Raw genomic sequence first — 8058 nt, 5'->3', positions numbered from 1 at the left:
ATTTTGATGAAGATGGGACAAAATATGCCGACTTTACTGCAGATTCCCTCTGAAAATGTAAACATCTATTGAAGGAAACTCCTTAAGATTGTGGATACAGAAACTTTAACAGCAGCCCTGCTGAATTATTGCATAAATATTATTTATTTGTTTTATAACTGCTTATAACCTGAGCAGTTATAAAACAAAACACTACATGCTACATGTCATAATTCTGCACCAGAAGAAGCCAAATGAAGCGGAGCCGACATTTTGGAAAACCTGATAAAGAGCGACGGCCATCAAACGCTGCTGTGTGACGTCAACGTTCTTCCTCTGCACATGCAGGTTGCTTTTGTCGTAAACACAAAACAACACAAAACAAACAAGCAAAACACAAACTGAGCATCAAGATTTCCACTGTGAACTTTAAAACAGACACAATTAAAGCCTTAAAATGATCATTTTTTAAATCTCAGGCGTCTCAGTAATCCCTGCTTTCATAACGTCCAGGTTGGTTTGTTTACCCGATTCATTCTCTTGCAGGGAGACTTTTATCATTGTTTTCCTGTTTATAGCAGAATCTATGTGATGCATTTGCAGTACCTGCTCCTTTTGTGCCTTAAAACAGACAAATTACTGTGAAATAGTTTCTGGTTTACTGTGTATTGATTTGGTAATACGATTTTTTTCTCCTCATGGCTTTAACTCCTGCTCCTATCTGCGTTTGTCTGTGTTAGCTGTGACTAAAACTGAATCATCAAACTGTTTCCAAAACCAGAGCTCAGTAAAAGCTGCTGAGGCTTCGTGTAAGAAAGCACTTTCCTTTATTCCTACTTTGTCAGGGGTCCTTTTTGATTTTTTTTGTCCTTTTTTTGCCCACATGGATTTTTCTGAAAGCGTTTCATGGTCCTTTCGTCATCGCAGAGGCTTTTGCACTGCGGTTTTTTTTGTCAACAGTGAGGAAACTGAAAGGTCACGGCTGCGATATCCCACTGAAGCTCTGCGTGTGGGAGCTGCGCCCAACATATTTTCACTCGGTTTGGCCTCTGCAGACACAATAACAAAGCAGCGGTAAACTCAGAAATATCAGAGCGCGTGACGAGACGCTTCACCGGCAGAAAAATCAGAGTTTTGTGTCTGAAGAAGAAGAGGTTGCGGGACATGAAGAGTCCCAGACACACACAGCTGCAGAGAGAAGTTTCTCCACTCGTCTGAGGCTCCAATGTTAAGAAAATCACCTCATTTGAACCAAAACCCACAAATTATTTTTATTAACAAGAATAAAATGTTAGATAGAGTTTAATCCAACTGCTGGCCTGTTTGATCCAGTTTAGATTTGGATGTGAGTTTGTCTGACACAGCATGATGCTTCCACCACCGTGCTGCTGCTACATGTTAGCATGAGTTGATAAAGCAGGTTTAAATAGCTTCGCTGACATGCTAGCTGCTTTTAGCACGCAACAATAGTCTCCATCAGTGACCCATTAGGTCGTTTTAGAAGCTCAACCCACAGGTGTTAACTGATGTTGTAGCATTGCGTCAGAATTAGCGGCGTACCAGAAACGCGCGAATACAAAGGTTCCAGGTCGGAACTTTTGCATGTAAAACAAAAAAGAACGATAACTGTAGTAAAATAAAATAAATAACGGGTTAAAATCTACATAATTAATCAAAATTAATACATCATAGTGCCTAATAAATATCTATAATAGGATATAAACACATTAAAAATGTGTACATTTAAAAGTGTCAACCTTTTATAGGCCAATTAAAAACAATCTCAGGATTCCTGACCTGACAGTTTCATTGGGAGCAGCTCTCTGCAGTTATTAAAAACAATCAGCCTAACTTGTGCCAAAGAGGAGATAGAGAAATGACTCCACATGATGCGGTTTAATCCATCCTGGGGCTGAGGGCCGAATAACCATCAATCACTGGGAGAGCTGAAGAGAGCCAGGAACTGCCATACCACTCATTACATGCAATTTGCTGCTCTTCAAGGCTTTTAAATGAGTCTTGGAGAGCAGAAATTGGCTGCCATTAACTTCTGACTGCCGGTTGATTGAGTGTCATCAGCTGCTGCTGGAGAGGCGTCCTGATATCAGGAGGGAGAAACAGGAGACCTCGGCCCGCCACGCGTTGGGGAAATGTTTCATGACAAAACGCTCCGCAGAGGACCTGCATCAGCCGGCAATTCACTTTTAATTTTCTTCTACTTTCAGGTTCAACATTTTTTATTCCTATTAAAAGTTTCTTAGCAGAAAAAGATGGCGGTTGGGAGGGAAGTGTGGATGCTACGTAGCTTTAGCGCCTTCCTGTTTACCTCTAAGTACACAAAGACTCATGTTTAACTATTCTTACTTATTCAATAGTCAATAGTTATGATTCAGCTGTGCCATATAAATGTAATTACCTGGTGGCTGTGATCTTTATCAGAATCAAAGCTCTTTCTTTTATTTTTGGTTCTGAGCTTACTTTAACTAGGCCGGCTAGCTTCAATTGTATTGATATTTAGAAGATTAATATTTAAAAATAATAAGTTCATGTCCTTGTTCTTATTCAGATTGTTTTGAGCTGGTTGATCTGCTTTTAAAAATTTATAAAATGTAAAATTACTTGATAAGAGCGAAAATGATGAGGCTTTCTGTCCGGCAGTGACATCACTTCCTGTGTGAATGAGGCATCACCAAAAACACCAATAAATAAAGAATCTTTTTTGCAAAATAGAAACAGAAAGTTTCTAGATGTGAAAAGTTGGTGAAAATGAACTTCAAAAGATTTGGAGGGAAAATGTGATCAACCATTGATTCATTTGTTTAAACTGGAAAGTTTTTTGCTGGCAGCTTAAATTTCCATCAAAATCATCAGAAGAGCGCCGACGTTGGAACGAGTCGGTTTCCACTTATTGGCTGCAATTAAATGAAAAAGCTGTTTAAGGTTAAAGAGAAAAAAGAGGAGATAAACCTGCTGGTTGTTTTCTATCTGTAACTATCGAGTCTTTTTCTGGTTGGAAATTCAATCCAGAGGAAATCAGGAGCAGGTCAGGAGTTTACACAGCATCAGAATAATAATGAAATATTTTATCATTTAAATTACATTTCTGCCACAGAGGAATGTTTGGGTGTGGAAATTTAGAGAAGTGACACCAAGCGAGCCGTGCAGGTAAAACGAATTTACTATTAAAAAATAGACATCATGATTTCACGGCGAGAGAAAGAACGATCTGAGGTTTAATTTGGGTGGAAAATCTGTGATATGACTTGGAGAAGAAACAGGATTGTTGTGTTGATTGCATCTGGACAGAGATGAGTTTTTACAGACGCTAACGGCCTCCTGCAGGGCGTGACTGCGATTCTCCCAGGACGAGTTCAGCAGAGAAGATCATCCCACAGGAAAGGCGAGAAGGCCCCGATTACAGATGACAGAACATTTTTACCTGCTGCTGCTGCAGAGCGAAGCTCGTCTGTTTATAACCAAACCTTCATCCTGACGACATGCAGAGGGAGAACCTGCACATGAAGAGCCGTTACTGTGTTTATGTTGCATTTATAGACTTTAAGGCTCAACAAATTATGATAAATGGAGAATTAACATAAACGTTTGTTTTCGCATAGCATCTGTTTAATCATGTCTCAGTTTTATGTCAGTTCCCACAGACTGCAGAGCTTCCAGTTCAGCATAAATCCAGTAAAATTACTGTTTTATCTTTCGCTAATTTAACTTTAGCATTAAATCCATTTTAGTTTAAATCTCTCTCATTTTGGAATTATTATTATTATTTTAGCACAGACTAAATTTGTGTTTTAGCTGAAGTTCCACGTTAGCGTAGCTTCTTGTCAGAGATCCCTGCTTGTACTGAAGGCCGATTGAGTCCAGAATGACCCAAACTAAAAAACACCACGTCCCATTCATCTGACTCACATATGTAGAAATAAATAGTTTAATTTGTAAAACCAAGCATCTGCCTGCGTTTTGTCACTCGGAAAGCCAGCGGCTCCCCGGTGTTTGCATCAGAGCAGCACTCAGGCCGCTGCTGCAGCCTCTCTGAGCTTCCCAGAGGAAATCAGCGTTCAGGTCTCCATTTCCTGCGGCACTCAGAGCCTCTCCACCTATCGGCGTCGCTCCTTCCTGAGCTCTTCGGCAGCGCCGAAGCACCCATCAGTCTGCGAGTGGCCGCCTGCTGAGCGGCTCTGATGTGAAATATGGAGATGGTGTGAGTGCACTTCCTGCCATAATGCACTGAGATAAGTGAGCAGATATGAGATCATGAAGCGCTGAAGTTTAAAGCAGGTTGGGAACATTTTGTTCCAAAGCACCAGTCACATCAAGTTGTTTGACTGTTTTTAAGCTGGAAACTTTTACATCTATTTGACCTTAAACAAGATTCAGCTTCTCCAACTGGACCTGCAGGATCATTTCTGGATCTGACATGAAAGAAACTAGAAATGTAGTTTGGTGATTAATGGTGGCGGCTTTTGTTCATGTTCTTTAGTTGAGGCATAGCTTGATTAGACTCGGACTGAAGCTATTTTAGCCATTGATGGATTGGATAAAGAAAATGAATCCGATTGGTCATTTCATTCCAATCAACGTGTATCCATGGCAACACATTGATTGGTTTTGCAGCTGATCAGCGTCTGAAAAGCTGAAATAAACCCCAGAGGAGCTGAAAAAGAGGCAAAGCAGAGCAGCACCAATGAGACTTAAAGAGGAGCGGCAAAAGCAAAGGAGGTGATTAGCAGAGCACTCAGAAAAACGCAAGACAAACATAATCATGTTTCCAGGACAACAGCTGACTGTTATGTCTAGCAGAAAGTTTGGTGGAGGGAAGATTATGGGGCGAGGCAGGGCTTTTTTTTATAAGTTTAGTTTAGTTCAAGTGAAAGGAATCCAAGACGTTTTGGACAATTTCAAACAACAACAGAGTTTGTAGTTGGGACTTTTTTGTTGCAACACCAGGAAGCTGCAGTGAGCAGAGCGAGGTCTCTGGAGGTCAGTCATCCTGGTCCTCCAGAGCCGCCGACCTGCAGCTCTCACTGACCTCCCAGGTTCCACACGCTTTGATCAAACCTCTGCCAACGACCTCGTACTCTGACTCAGGTGAGTTGAAGCAGGGACACGTTTCATTTTGCAATTATTAATAAGTTATTGCTGTGATAGATTAGCTATTAGCTAAGCTAACACAGTGGGGGGTTTTCTTAAAACTTTTTCCTGACCTTGTTATCAAGGTATTATAGTGTTGACAATTAGTAGAAAGCTTTTCCTTTTATACATCATGATTATGTTTAAGATTGTTATGTTGACAACTAGACAGCTAACGCTAATGCTAGTCATCGTTGGCAAACAGGAATATGGGGCAGGACATTGAACGTATTATGTCATGGTGCAACACGTCTATAAACTCATGTAAGGCTGAAATTGGGATGAATTAGAGATTAGCTTTTGAGCCTGGTCTTCTCATCCAACATCAGTGTGTGACCTCAGAAATGCTCTCCTTAAAGAAGGACCTCAAAAACTCAGAAATGCAGGACTGAACAGTTGAAACCATCTGATTTCTCCTCTCAGCTATAAAACAACAAACTGAGAGCAGTCCGAGATCTCACCAACTTCATGAGTTTCCAGAACCAGCAGAACTTCCCTGCAACACAACGTCCTTCAGGACGTAAACACTGAGCGCTTTAAATGCAGCTCAGGTTCACCTCTACAAATAAAATCTGTTGTTGCTACACAAAGAATTTATTATCTTTGTCTCTGTGGATTTCGCAGTGCAGCGAATATTTTTCATTCCTGGAACAATCAGGCGTCGTGAGGAGAAAATAACCCCAGAATCAATATCTGCTCATTGGATCCAACGAAAGCATCCACTGGCAGGCAGGAATGAAAAGGGATTTCATCTGAACTAATAGATTTACGTCTCTATACATGCTGTACATTCCTGCTGCCGCTCTCGGCTCATTTCATCAACAGCTATTGTGTCGAGGTGTGAATCCTGGGCTACATGTGTAGCTCTGCTTCCATTTGTGTCGAACGTTAGCAGAGAACGCGCCGCCGCCATCCGCCGCCATCGCTCACATTCCTGATTATGGAAACGGAAAAAAATAAGGATATGATGCGAGCTATCAGTGAGCGAATCAATCACTTCTCCTGTCCCTACGTGCTTCTGAGTTTTCATTATGAAACATCAGCGAGTCATTTTCCAGCTGAGTGCTGTGAGGCAGCCTCTAATTCCCTAAACTCCAACTGAGTCAATATTGCATCTGAAGTGCGGCTGAACATATGCTCTGCTGCCGGAGACAAGAGTTTAGCTGCAACTCTTTGTCATCATTTCCAAGCCTCTATCTATTTATCTCAACACGCATCATTAGTCCAAACAGGAAGTTATTGGTGCCTCGACATCTGTTCAGCTGAAGCTGGAACTGGAATAAATTCAGACGAGATTTCTGGGGAGAACAGCCACAGTTTTTAGTTAGAAAGAGTAAAAATAACAGCAATAATTTGGGTTCGTTAGATCAGAGAAAATATGGGTTCATCTTTCACCAACTGATTCATTTTTTTAACTGCTACAGTTTGAAACTAAATATTTAGTTAGTTTAAAGCTTAGAGCTAAATATTTAGTTAGCCAAAGATTTAGTTAAACCAACTAAATATGTATTTAACCAACTAACAATTTAGCTCCAAGTTCTAGTTACCAAGCTGAATATTTAGTTAATTATTTAGTTGGACTAAATACTTAGCAACGCCTCCAGACAAGGATGTTAGAAAATGGATGGATAAATACTTGGCAAGCTAAATGTTTAGCTAACAAACTAAATATTTACACTGAATCTAAATAATCAGTTTTCAGGTCAAATATTTAGTTTGAATCAAAATATTTAGCTAAAGCTCAAAACTAAATATTTAGTTTAGCTTGCTCGCTATTAATGCTAATAGTGTATTTATCTTGCTAATTAAATATTTAGGTTGAAGCTAAGTGTTTAGTTAGCTAACACGCTAAATATTCAGTGGAAATACATTTATATTTGCTAAATATTTATATTTATTGGTAAATTTAATTAATACATTTATTTAGTCAGTATTTAGTTTACCAATAAAAGGGTGTGCTTTCCTTCTAAATATTTACTTAGCATATTTACCTGAATATTTAGTTTTGCAACTAAATATTTTAGTGATATATTTAGGAGCAAAGATCAGGAAAGTGGGAGGAAAATGGGAAAAGATGGAGGAACCAGAGGAGAATCACGCAGTAAAGAGGAGGAAATGATGCGAGAAGCAGAAGAGCTAATCACAGGCGAGGAGCTGCAGCCGGTGGAAATGTGTGTTTTCTTTACAAAATACAAAATTAACCTAAACATTTCTGAGTTTCTTAAAGCAAATTTTCAACAATTGTAACTCAGAAATTTCCTTGTTTTTATTTTTTTTTTAAGATTTTGAGTTTTCTGGATAAAAATCTAAATCTAAAACACTGTACTGGTTGTGCTGGGTTTTTTTTTTTAAATGCATATTTTTGAGTCTGTAAACTAAAATTAACAATCAATTGGTAAATCAGTTGACATTTATTTCAATAATTGATTAATCATTGATTAATTAATTAATCCATTTCATTAAACCAATATGGATTAGAAGCACATCAAACTGCTATCATTGTTTTTCTTGGAAATCATGCAGTTGTTTTGTCCCTAAAATTATCTCCATTCATGCATTCATGAAAGTAAAAGCAATTAAATGAAATCTCGTTTCAGTTTTTCCCATCTGCTTCTCTTTTTCCTGCTTTTTGTGGATTTTTCATATTTATTTGTCGCGACTTCAGAAACAAGTAGGTCACATTGAGACGAACGTCTGGATCACGTTTCCTCGGGGAAAATGTGGAGACGTTTCTTACGAGAATCTGATCTGTCTGCCAGACTCAGCAGAATAAACTCTGAGTATTCATGAGGGAGAAGAAATGCCGGAGTTTAGACATCACAGCCGAATTCCTGCGGGTCCGACACCTGAAGGCCGACGTTATCCACCCAGACAGACTTCAGAAGGAGACACAAACCTGGGCTTCCAGGTAGACGAGGAGCTGGAATCGCTCTG

General features: G+C 39.5%; 1 long non-coding RNA gene across 2 annotated transcripts in view; it reads right to left on the bottom strand.

Annotated features, from left to right (window-relative positions):
- Positions 1–7520: 7520 nt before the first annotated feature.
- LOC129356388 (uncharacterized) overlaps positions 7521–8058 on the bottom strand; it is a 34633-nt gene continuing 34095 nt past the window's right edge. For both annotated transcript variants that reach the window (XR_008605399.1, XR_008605398.1), the window contains one exon: positions 7521–8055. This is a non-coding gene — a long non-coding RNA (uncharacterized LOC129356388). The remainder of the gene's footprint in view (positions 8056–8058) is intronic.

The sequence above is a fragment of the Poeciliopsis prolifica genome, unplaced genomic scaffold (genome assembly GCF_027474105.1).
Source record: "Poeciliopsis prolifica strain line A6 unplaced genomic scaffold, Auburn_PproV2 SCAFFOLD169, whole genome shotgun sequence".
Classification (NCBI taxonomy): Eukaryota; Metazoa; Chordata; class Actinopteri; order Cyprinodontiformes; family Poeciliidae; genus Poeciliopsis; species Poeciliopsis prolifica.
The sequence above is the reverse complement of the archived record's forward strand: the minus strand, read 5'-3'. Positions and strand labels throughout refer to the sequence as shown.